This window comes from Schistocerca cancellata, chromosome 12, assembly GCF_023864275.1.
Source record: "Schistocerca cancellata isolate TAMUIC-IGC-003103 chromosome 12, iqSchCanc2.1, whole genome shotgun sequence".
Taxonomy (NCBI): Eukaryota; Metazoa; Arthropoda; class Insecta; order Orthoptera; family Acrididae; genus Schistocerca; species Schistocerca cancellata.
In genome coordinates, this window is record NC_064637.1 from 110,431,884 (window position 1) to 110,445,202 (window position 13,319).

The 13,319-nt window shown below is 46.4% G+C and overlaps 1 non-coding gene across 1 annotated transcript; it reads left to right on the forward strand.

Annotated features, from left to right (window-relative positions):
* Positions 1-11,096: 11,096 nt before the first annotated feature.
* Trnal-caa (transfer RNA leucine (anticodon CAA)) lies at positions 11,097-11,171 on the forward strand. The gene has a single exon. It is a non-coding gene; the product is annotated as a tRNA-Leu (tRNA).
* The last annotated feature ends 2,148 nt before the right edge of the window (positions 11,172-13,319 follow it).

Sequence of the window (13,319 nt, forward strand, 5' to 3'; positions counted from 1 at the left end):
TATCTTCCCGGCCGGCCGTGGTGGCCGTGCGGTTCTAGGCGCGTCAAAAAAAATGGTTCAAATGGCTCTGAGCACTATGGGACTCAACATCTTAGGTCATAAGTCCCCTAGAACTCAGACCTACTTAAACCTAACCAACCTAAGCACATCACGCACACCCATGCCCGAGGCAGGATTCCAACCTGCGGCCGTAGCAGTCACGCGGTTCCGGACTGCAGCGCCAGAACCGCTAGACCACCGCGGCAGGCCCTAGCCGCTTCAGTCCGGAACCGCGTGACTGCTACGGTCGCAGGTTGGAATCCTGCCTCGGGCATGGGTGTGTGTGATGTGCTTAGGTTGGTTAGGTTTAAGTAGGTCTGAGTTCTAGGGGACTTATGACCTCAGATGTTGAGTCCCATAGTGCTCAGAGCCATTTGAACCATTTTTTGACGCGCCTGGAACCGCACGGCCACCACGGCCGGCCGGGAAGATAGGGAGTCGTTTGAAGCAGAAGACTTAAAATGCTCGATGACTATTTGAAATGTGAAAAATGACCACAAATTTAAGGGAGAGAAACAGGACGAGGGAAAGTGGAGACTGTCCAGCCAATAAGTATTATAAGGCAGATACAATGAAGAAGAGCTGTTCACAAATGCAGGAATGTTTCGTGCACCAATACCTATGATGGCATTATTCAGGAGCTGTCTTCAAACGTGTACGCTGCAAATACTGATGTACACAGATGCTCTTTGCTTCTGCTGTTATGCTGTAAAATACAGTTGCCCAGTGCGCCATTATTCTCACGATGCCACCCAAATCTGGTGACGTTCTAATTCAGACCAGAAGGCTGAGCAAGCGACACCCACAGAGCCATTTGAACCATTTGAACCTATCTTCCCTGTAATATTTCCGTCTACGAGCGACTGTCTGTTGCAGGCAGCTTCTTCGCACTATACTCACACGTCGCAGGCAGAAGTTTTCTCTCACTCTTAAGTCTGCCCCACTTACCTATTATTAGACGTACTACTTCATTCCTGATTCTGCCAATCCAGTTCACTTTCTAGGAAAACTTCACTCAAAGACGGCAACCTCCTGGTGGCTGGATGATCACGGATAGATAAATGGATATTATGGTAAATGATGGATCCATTGAGTTGTTGGTGTTGGTGGTTGTGGCTGTGATGTAGACTTGTGGATGGTGGTGATGGTTGTGGTAGCAGCGTAGGATCTGTTCCACAAAATTTCATGAGAACTGCCGGATGTTCGTAACCTCCTGCCACAATGTTTCGGCACAGAATCTTCTTGCCATCTTCAGGTGATACTGGCGAAAACTCCGTGAGCTCTGGTAGTTAAGTCCCCGCCGGCACATGCGTGGTGGATTTACTTAGCGTTGCGCGTACGCTAATTCTGCGGCGCCTCGCGGCCTCCGTGGTGAAAACTCGCCGCATCAATATCAACTCGATTATCTTCCCGCGGTTCCATCACAAAACTGAACTGAAACCGCAGATCACAAAACAACGCTGGGTACGGAGAACAGGAAGATTTTCGACGACTGGATTCGATACCGAATTCCATTGGAAACCGCCCTCACGATTAATAAGAGACTCACTGTCAGACAGCCTTATTTCCACGGATTCTAACATCGCCGAACACTGTATTTCCACTGGTCATGTCATGAATTACAATGAGACAAAAATTGTGTCCCATACGTCTAACTTTCGGAGTTCTATTATTAATGAATCCGTGGAAATAAGGCGGTCTGACAGTCTCTTATGAATCGTGACGGCGGTTTCCAATTGAATTCGGCATGGAATCCAACCGTAGAAAAACTTCGTGTCCTCCGATGCCGGCGTAGGTCTGTGATGAAACCGCGGGAAGACACTCGAACTGGTATCGATGCGGTGAGTTTTCACAACGGAGCGCGAGCGGCGCAACAGAATCGAACGCGCTCAAGTAGTGAAAGCGCAACGCTAAGTGAGTCCGCTACGTATGTGCCGGCGGTGCCTTAAATACCAGAGCTCAGGGAGTTTTCGCCAGTATCACCTGAAGATGGCCAGAAGACTCAGCGCCGAAATATTGTGGCAGGAAGTTACAAACATACGGCAGTTCGACCCGAAATTTTGTGGAACAATATGTAGGCCGGGGAAGTTTCAAATCTCACAGCATAGGATGTGTTTGTGAATGATTTGATTGTGGTGGCGGTGGCGGTGTGGTGTTATTTGTGGTTGGTGGTGGCGGTGGAAGACGATTGTTGATGGTAACAAAAATGAATACGATGACTATGATGTAGATTATGATCATGATTATGATGGTGGTCGTGGTGCAAGGTGGATTTGTGGGCCATTAAGATAGTGCTGATAATCGCTAGGAAATGAATGCTGGATGCAATGTCTATCGAAAAGGCATGTTATATGCCGCAAGGTGAAACGCCCCCTTAGAAAAATTAATTAATTACTGTGCTGATAAACATCTTACATTATTTGATTTTCAAGCATCTGAGCAGAACTGAACACACTCAGACATTTCGCTCTTTACCTATTCTGATCAACACTAAACTGACACACAATATTTTTAGCGCAACGCAATCTGACTTTCAAAACTGCCTACAAAAGAATGGCGCTGACTAACATTAACCTATACCTTTCACAAATCACTTACCTCACAAAAATCTTCATTACTCGAACTCCTGCAATACAGCGAGCGCCACTACAGCAAGCTAAATAAAAGATTCAAACTACGGAAGGCATCAACTACTGATAGGCATAGTTAGCAAATGAAAGATTTTAATAGAGAACAAACAATGTATTTACCTTAATAGTCATAATATTTATAGCGGTTCATGACATCCAGTCTTACAAATTTCAAAACTCCGCCATTTCTCTCTCCACATCCACCACTGCTGGCGGCTCACCTCCAACTGCGCAACGCTACGCGCTGTTCACGTCCAGCTGCCCAACACTACAATGGCAGACAACAATGCAAACTAGCCACAGACTGCACACAGCACAGCCAGTGATTTTCATACAGAGCGCTACGTGGCGTTACCAATATAAAAACCTAAACAGCCTACTTACAAATGGGAGGAGTTTTCCTACCAATCGACAAAACTGTTGTCCATTGAGGTCGAAATTTAAACTAACAGATGTTATCTAGGCCCAAGTGGTCGGTCTGAGGTAACTCAACCGTCGGATGTTTTGACCAGCCACCCGATTTCGCCGTAACAGTTGTAGAATCACTGAATGGAAGTCTACGCTCAGTAGCATTTAATTATGTCAATTACGCAGCATTAGTGGGAGGTGACTTTAACCCATCGGATATAGACTGGAACAACTGTGGATTCATTGCACGCGGTGGCGGCGGTAATAATGATATGGATGACGGTGATATCACTAAGAAATGTGACGGCTTGTTCCAGTTTAATAAGCCGGAGCTGCAAAATACTAACGCGAATTCTTTACAGACGAATGGAAAAACTGATAGAAGCCGGCCTTGGGGAAGATCAGTTTGGATTCCGTAGAAATGTTGGAACACGTGAGGCAATACTGACCCTACGACTTATCTTAGAAAAAAGATTAAGGACAGGCAAACCTACATTTCTAGCATTTGTATACTTAGGGAAAGCTTTTGACAATGTTGACTGGAATACTCTCTTTCAAATTCTGAAGGTGGCAGGGGGAAATATAGAGAGCGAAAGGCTATTTACAATTTGTATAGAAACCAGGTGGCAGTTATAAGAGTCGAGGGGTATGAAAGGGAAGCAGTGGTTGGGGAGTCAGACAGGGTTGTAGCCCATCCCCGATGTTATTCAATCTGTATATTGAGCGAGCATTAAAGGAAACAAAAGAAAAGTTCGGAGTAGGTATTAAAATCCATGGAGACGAAATAAAAACTTTGAGATTCGCCGATGACATTGTAATTCTGTCAGAGACAGCAAAGGACTTGGAAGAGCAGTTGAGCGGAATGGACAGTGTCTTGAAAGGAGGGTATAAGATGAACATCAAAAAAGCAAAACGAGGATAATGGAATGTAGTCGAATTAAGTCGGGTGACGCTGAGGGAATTAGATTAGGAAATGAGACACTTAAATTAGTAAAGGAGTTTTGCTATTTGGGGAGCAAAATAACTGATGGTGGTCGAAGTAGAGAGGATATAAAATGTAGACTGGCAATGGCAAGGAAAGCGTTACTGAAGAAGAGAAATTTCTTAACATCGCGTATTGATTTAAGTGTCAGGAAGTCGTTTCTGAACGTATTTGTATGGAGTGTAGCCATGTATGGAAGTGAAACGTGGAGGATAAATAGCTTAGACAAGAAGAGAATAGAAGCTTTCGAAATGTGGTGCTACGGAAGAATGCTGAAGATTAGATGGGTTGATCACATAACTGATGAGGAGGTATTGAATAGAATTGGAGAGGAGTTTGTGGCATAACTTGACTAGAAGAAGGGATCGGTTGGTAGGACATGTTCTGAGACATCGAGGAATTACGAATTTAGTATTGGGGGACAGCGTGGAGGGTAAAAATCGTAGAGGGAGACCAAAAGATGAATACACTAAACAGAATCAGAAGGATGTAGGTTGCAGTAGGTACTGGGAGATGAAGCAGCTTGCATAGGATAGAGTAGCATGGAGAGCTGCATCAAACCAGTCTCAGGACTGAAGACCACAACAACAACAACATGTTCCCGGCTGTAAACTGAGACGTTGTAGAGCATCAGAAAAAAAGCTTCACCAGTGAGCGCCAGAAATTAGCCTCTGTCGTAGTTAACTGTGCCACGCCTCATTCGAATCGGAACAGCCGTCCTGACGTCTCATGCAAACTGTCGGCCGGACGTAGGCGGACAGCCAATCCGTGCCGCCGGGCGCTCGTCGCCGGCTTTGTCTGCTCCTACCTGCCGCCTCGCTCCTGACAATGCCGCGCTGCGGCCCTCCGAAACGCATTGTCCGCCTCTCCAATGCTCGCCGCTCCATTTGCAATTAGCGGACGTCGAGCTGACGTCAGGCGTGCGTTGTGTAGAGGCGCGGGTGCCACACACGATCCATCACGGCGGGCTCACCTCGTTACCTGGCGCCCTTCAGCGCACTAGTCGTACGGCGGGCGTTGTTAAAATACGTCAGCACCTACGTGGCATACAGGGCGATCAAAAAGTCAGTATAAGTTTGAAAACACCACGGAATAACGTAGATAGAGAGGTAAAAATTGACACACATGCTTGGAATGACATGGAGTTTTATTTGAACCGAAAAAACAAAGTTCACAAAATGTTCGACGGACGGCGCGTGAAAGATGCGCGCGTCATTTGGTGGAGATCGTGTTCAAATTGTTCAAATGGCTCTGAGCAGTATGGGACTCACCTGCTGTGGTCATAAGTCCCCTAGAACTTAGAACTACTTAAACCTAACTAACCTAAGGACATCACACACATCCATGCCCGAGGCAGGATTCGAACCTGCGACCGTAGCGGTCGTGCGGTTCCAGACTGTAGCGCCTTTAACCGCTCGGCCACTCCGGCCGGCGATGATTGTGTGCTCAGCCGTCACTTTCGTCATGCTTGGCCTCCCAGGTCCCCAAACCTCAGTCCGTGCGATTATTGGCTTTGGGGTTACCTCAAGTCGCAAGTGTATCGTGATCGACCGACATCTCCAGGGAAGCTGAAAGACAACAATCGACGCCAATGCCTCACCATGATTCCGGACATGCTTTACAGTGCTGTTCAGAACATTATTCCTCGACTACAGCTATTGTTGAGGAATGATGGAGGACATATTCAGCATTTCCTGTAAAGAACATCATATTTGCTTTGTCTTACTTTGTTATGCTAATCATTGCTATTCTGATCAGATGAAGCTCAATCTGTCGGAGATTTTTTGATCGTTTGTATTTTTTCGGTTCTAATAAAACCCTATGTCATTCCAAGCATGTGTGTCAATTTGTACCTCTCTATCTATATTATTCCGTGATTTATTCAGTTTTGAAATTTATACTGACTTTTTGATCGCCCGGTATTCCCCTAAAGCAAATGAAGATCTCAGTTTGTAACTGGACGGTAGGTTCTCTGATTAACTTTGCCCGTTGTTAGAATATAGCTTTAGGCCCATCTAAAATTTAGGGAACAATCCCTTGACGTTGAAAACGTCGCAACGGATAAGACAATGATTTACTATGGGGCAGTCAGAGAACACTACATCCCGTTAGCTACACTTGTCCCAAGAACTACGTATTTTAGTAGCATGATTATCAGTGAAACAAAAGTGACACTAGTTTTTTGCGGCATAGGAAACAATAAATTAAAAGAACACGGAAATAGCTTCAAATGATGAAATGTTTATTTTGGCTAAGTTTTCGCATGTGAACAAATGATGAAATGTTTACTTTTGCCGGCCGCGGTGGTCTAGCGGTTCTAGCCGCTCAGTTCGGAACCGCGCGACTGCTACGGTCGCAGGTTCGAATCCTGCCTCGGGCATGGATGTGTGCGATGTCCTTAGGTTAGTTAGGTTTAAGTAGTTCTAAGTTCTAGGGGACTGATGACCACAGATGTTAAGTCCCATAGTGCTCAGAGCCATTTGAACCATTTTTCGTTTACTTTTGGCTAAGTTTTCGCATTTTAACAGTAGTCTTTTGTATTTAATAGATAGACAAAACATTGTTGATACATTTTCATAAACGAGCCTATGGCCTCACGTTCACCTTAGGCTGGCGAGTCCTGTGGGGGTGGGGATATCTGGGGAGCACGTGGTCACTGCTCAGTTTCGAAACACACACACACACACACACACACACACACACACACACGTGCACTAAATACACATGCCAAACTGTGGTGTGCGTACTGTAAGACCTTCGGTACACAGACCATTAGATTATTTGAGTTGTCGCTCTAACGATGTAGGCGAGTGTCAGCAATATGACTCGTGGTCTTATCGTGGCGTGTTTATCTTCTGCCGTTAGGTCAGACGATAGAAATGCCACTTGCACGCTTAGAGTAGCAGATTGACGGTGACCAACTTTAAACAGAACTTGATTAATTTTCACACACATTTATTAAAATAATAACAAACATAAACATTACGTAACTTGATTCTGGATGCTGTTTACAATTGACAAACTGAAGTTCCTTTGGTCTTGGTACGTTAATCTTATTCTCACATACATCTTGTAACGTTGTTGCTTCATTTTGTGGTGTAAGCGGTGCTGATAGCCAATAAAAGCGGGTTAAAAGCTGTGAGCTGTCTGGGGAAGTTAACCTTGCATTACTGCGCAACTGTTTCACCAGGTATCCAGTCTAGCTTACCAAATTCCCAACCAGACTAACATTAATTATAATCTTTTAATAGTCATACGACAACCGGTGATATACACTCCTGGAAATGGAAAAAAGAACACATTGACACCGGTGTGTCAGACCCACCATACTTGCTCCGGACACTGCGAGAGGGCTGTACAAGCAATGATCACACGCACGGCACAGCGGACACACCAGGAACCGCGGTGTTGGCCGTCGAATGGCGCTAGCTGCTCAGCATTTGTGCACCGCCGCCGTCAGTGTCAGCCAGTTTGCCGTGGCATACGGAGCTCCATCGCAGTCTTTAACACTGGTAGCATGCCGCGACAGCGTCGACGTGAACCGTATGTGCAGTTGACGGACTTTGAGCGAGGGCGTCTAGTGGGCATGCGGGAGGCCGGGTGGACGTACCGCCGAATTGCTCAACACGTGGGGCGTGAGGTCTCCACAGTACATCGATGTTGTCGCCAGTGGTCGGCGGAAGGCGCACGTGCCCGTCGACCTGGGACCGGACCGCAGCGACGCACGGATGCACGCCAAGACCGTAGGGTCCTACGCAGTGCCGTAGGGGACCGCACCGCCACTTCCCAGCAAATTAGGGACACTGTTGCTCCTGGGGTATCGGCGAGGACCATTCGCAACCGTCTCCATGAAGCTGGGCTACGGTCCCGCACACCGTTAGGCCGTGTTCCGCTCACGCCCCAACATCGTGCAGCCCGCCTCCAGCGGTGTCGCGACAGGCGTGAATGGAGGGACGAATGGAGACGTGTCGTCTTCAGCGATGAGAGTCGCTTCTGCCTTGGTGCCAATGATGGTCGTATGCGTGTTTGGCGCCGTGCAGGTGAGCGCCACAATCAGGACTGCATACGACCGAGGCACACAGGGCCAACACCCGGCATCATGGTGTGGGGAGCGATCTCCTACACTGGCCGTACACCACTGGTGATCGTCGAGGGGACACTGAATAGTGCACGGTACATCCAAACCGTCATCGAACCCATCGTTCTACCATTCCTAGACCGGCAAGGGAACTTGCTGTTCCAACAGGACAATGCACGTCCGCATGTATCCCGTGCCACCCAACGTGCTCTAGAAGGTGTAAGTCAACTACCCTGGCCAGCAAGATCTCCGGATCTGTCCCCCATTGAGCATGTTTGGGACTGGATGAAGCGTCGTCTCACGCGGTCTGCACGTCCAGCACGAACGCTGGTCCAACTGAGGCGCCAGGTGGAAATGGCATGGCAAGCCGTTCCACAGGACTACATCCAGCATCTCTACGATCGTCTCCATGGGAGAATAGCAGCCTGCATTGCTGCGAAAGGTGGATATACACTGTACTAGTGCCGACATTGTGCATGCTCTGTTGCCTGTGTCTATGTGCCTGTGGTTCTGTCAGTGTGATCATGTGATGTATCTGACCCCAGGAATGTGTCAATAAAGTTTCCCCTTCCTGGGACAATGAATTCACGGTGTTCTTATTTCAATTTCCAGGAGTGTATATATAAAAGAGAATTTAAATAAAAAGGAATAAATCAGTTTATATTTGGAAATTTATTTTAACATTGATCATTGAAATTTCAGCATATTAAACTCGATGCATAACTAAGCTGGTGCCTTATTTAGGATTGTGAAAATGTGGGATTGTAATCTTACGGAACACATCAAATATGGAGCCAAGATTGGGAGACTGCATACAACACTGCATTCATAAAATAACACACGAAGAACGTGGAAATATATGCAAGAAGAAATTAACCACAAGCAACCGATTCAATTTTCACCCAAAGAAGTTACGTTCGTAGCGCAATCCTGTCCGTCATGTAATTACCACACACTGGTATACTAAATTCATACTAACTCTCTGTGAAATCTTCCCGAAAAGAGTAGCTGAGGGCTACGTTGATGATTACACCACATGCTTCACGTGGTCAACTAGGTTTACACAAAGAATGTAACTCCACAATAATTTTGATAATTTAAATAAATTCTATCGAAAAGCAATTTACAAAAGAAAAACCTCGAACTGGTTACTAACGTCTTACTATTAACCTGATGGGTCAAACAATTGTATAAGCACGTGGTACTGGTCTCACAAAGTACACCCCACGTGGGTTGAACATAAAGAAAAGTTGCTATATTGAAAAATATTGTCAAGACGAGACGTTATAATCTCACGCACATTCGCATTTAAGATTGATGATCTTAGTTAGAGTTACTGATCAACACGTGGTTCCACTTTACTCACAAAGTAGTGACAAAGCAACTACCGGAAAATAATCTGAACTTCACACGCGAATTACACTGCATTGCAATTTAAGATAACATTAGATATTTTAGAGCTAAACCTGAAATAAAGGTGATTAAATTTTCAGTTAGGCTGAAGTTAAGAAATCCATTGTCCTACGGACTTAGCAGACACGCACTTAGCCGGAGATCTTACCACTTCAGACGCTCGCCACGGACAGACTGACCTGGTCCCTTCCTGAGGGGGGCTCACAAATACAAACTGAAGTGGCCAGAGGGGCAGCTTCCTATACCAACATTACAAGCGACGGACAGGACCATACTAAGGATAGAAACCTCCTTGCTTTTAGAAAGCATAGCTACCTGTTCCGACGTTGGTCCTACTGTTCTCTAGCAGACAGGCTTGTCTGCTACCCTCAAGCATGCAACTAGAAATAAATTTGCTCATTCATTCTTTCACATAGAAGGGAAGGGGGTTGACAGTATCTTATCATATACAGTATATAAAAGAAAGCGGATGTAGGTTCCGTATGAGTCTGTGTGACATGAATTACATATAAGCTGTGTTTTAAAGTGTAGTAGTGTGACAGATCGTTCTTGTTTATGTGTAAAAATAACACGTTCCACTACTCAGTCTCCTCCCAGACAGTCAGAAACGCCACAGTAAATTTAGACGAGGAATTTATGCCTTAAATGACAACAGATTTAAGAAATTAACATGAAAGGAATCCAACAGAGACCTTTCAATCTCTGATACTTGACAAAAGTGTCTAGTCATTTATCTTCATGGCTATGTACAGGAATATGGTAATCTTATTAGGCGCAGACTGAAACTTGACTAGACTAATGCAGACTGACTAATCGGAGGTCTGTACACTCGATATAATACCTCGAGCATTCAAGTATCACTGTGTGAGTATGATCCGCGAGGAGAAAAGATTCTACATTAGCAGCGATCTCATTGGCTGCGTTACATATTAATACGCGGATCGGCGGAAGCAGAATTTGGTCCGTCTCTAAGACAGCGCCATCTCGTAGTGCGGAGACGGACGAGCGCTGCGCCTGCGCTGTTGTGCTTAGCGGGGCGCGCTCTAGTGGGAAAGTTGTGTACGCGCTGACTATGTGGAACTATGTACACAACACAAACAAAATGTTGATAGCATTTTTGTAAGCGGAATGTGCGCTGATATGAAACTTCCTGGCAGATTAAAACTGTGTGCCGGACCGACACTCGAACTCGGTACCTTTTGTCTTTCGCGGGCAGGTGCTCTACCATCTGAGCTACCCAAGCACGACTCACGCCCCGTCCTCACAGCTTCACTTCTGCCAGTATCTCGTCTCCTACCTTCCAAACTTTACGGAAGCTCTCCTGCGAACCATGCAGTACTAGCACTCCTGAAAGAAAGGCTACTGCGGAGACATGGCTTAGCCGCAGCCTGGGGGATGTTTCCAGAATGAGATTTTCACTCTGCAGCGGAGTGTGCGCTGATATGAAACTTCTTCTGCAGGGTTCGCAGGAGAGCTTCTGTAAAGTTTGGAAGGTAGGATACGAGATACTGGCAGAAGTAAAGCTGTGAGGACGGGGCGTGAGTCGTGCTTGGGTAGCTCAGTTGGTAGAGCACTTGCCCGCAAAAGGCAAAGGTCCCGAGTTCGAGTCTCGGTCCGGCACACAGTTTTAATCTACCAGGAAGTTTCATATCAGCGCACACTCCGCTGCAGCGTGAAAATCTCATTCTGGAATCTGGCTTTGAGATAGCGACACTGTATCGAAGGCTTCATTTAACCAAACATCATGGCACCCCGTAGTACAGCTAGTCTCCCGTAACGCCGAACGGTCCCCGCACGACGGTGAGCCGGTAATTGGAGGTGGCGCTGTTGCTTCTTGGGCTCGGCCGCGGTCCGGGCGTTGAGGACGCGGCGCTAGACGGCGCCTAATGAGCCGGCGGGCCCAGTGGCTCGACGTGACTCCGCGGCGGCCGCCCAGGCGCGCTAACGAACGCGGCCGCTGACCGCCGGGGCTACTCCGCCGGACGACGTCGCTGAGGACTCGTCTGGGGTAGAAAGCTAGGCGCTGCAGCACACACCACCTCTGGGCTCTGCTCGAGTTCTTTCTCTTGTTTACTTAAGGTGCCTTTACAGCGGCCATATTTTACGGCAGTGTGTCGCCACGGTATTGCTGCCGTCAACTTTGCTGCAGTGTTGTTCCAATACACGGAAATATTGCAGAATGGCTGGGCAATAATTCAGACGGATCAGGTCCTTCGCAGATAGTTGCCGAGGTGTTGCTCACCAGAGGATTTTGTACTGTAGAGTAACTGAAACGCCCTACTAAACCCACAGGACAGGACAACTAGGTGGAATTGTGGAAAGGGGCCAAAATGAGCGGCTGTTACTTACACTCGAACACACATAACTTTATTTATTTGACCAAACATTATAGTACAAATTCTTGAACTTAGTTATCGGCTGAATACGCCACACTATCTTATGCCTTTAGGGCACAACTACTTTAATTAAAAAAAAAAAGGCTGAAAGCTAACTCAAAATTCAGACCCCAAAAGTATATTTAGAAAGCAGAAGGCTCACGTTAAGTAAGTTTTATAATATGGCTGAAGGCCCAAAAATCTAACACCTGAAAAGCAACAACCTTAATTTAAGGACGCTGAAGGCCGATGATTTAAGACTCAAGATAAAATTAAATAAAAAAACACAAGGCAGAAGGCCTTATCTTCAAATAGGCTGAAGGCCCCAAACAGTCTGATGCTCGAAAGACAAAGATCCTCAATTTAAAAACGGCTGAAGGAGCCACGACATAAAACTCAAGGTAACATAAATTTAAACAACAAAGCCTTACCCTAAATTGGGCCGAAGGCCCCAAACAATCTAACACTTGACAAGCAAGGAACTTCAATTTTAAAACGGCTGAAGGCCTATAACATAAAACACCACTAAAAGCAATTCAACTTTAATTCAAAACCATAGGCTATGAGCCATACAAACACACACAACAGAAAATAAGAAAAGGCAGTGTAGCTAACGGCGCTCAGAAGTTTCGGGGGTCGGCCAGCACTTGAAATACTAACGTTCACTTAGGTGAGACAGGCAGTCGGCCCAACCATTCTCAATCCGACGACAACCCAACCGACAGTCAACAGACCCACCGACAAGGTAACTTGCGCTCCACTCGACCAGCACACAACTGGGAGTTCAATGCAAACGTAAAAGGCATGGACGCCCACAACCAAGCATACATTAAGCTGTCGAACTACACACCGTGCTGGACAGCGACCACACGGTGAGGAAAGGTCACTGCCTAAATTTACATCAACGGCCAGGGCAGAAAATTCCGCTGGTGCGCTTCAATTGCAAATAACCAAATACAGTTAGACTCCACCACACGGTGGTTAAACCTTCGCCAACTTGAACGCACACATGGTTGCTCGCAGGAATGTCCCAACAGCCAACAACGAGAACCAAACGACATAGTGTGAACAGTCTTGACTTGCTGGTAAATTAAATCCAAACTCAAACTTTCGTGTCCAGGATCAGTGAGCCACGGGACTCCTAGCAATGGGAACAGCCCCACACACTCTGACACTGCATAGAGACTGCCACTGGGCCCGGCCAAACGACGTCCCGCGGAGATTTCCTCGCCGCTTGTAACCTCCCCCTCACTTATCGACCTTAATGACAGTGAAAAATTAAACCGCGTGTACCTAATGGAAATTTGGGAAAAGCAATCGTCACCGAGGTTAATCTGTCGGTAAAGAGGGAGGAAAGGGTTAATCTAAATGAAAGGAAAAATGCTAATGAAACT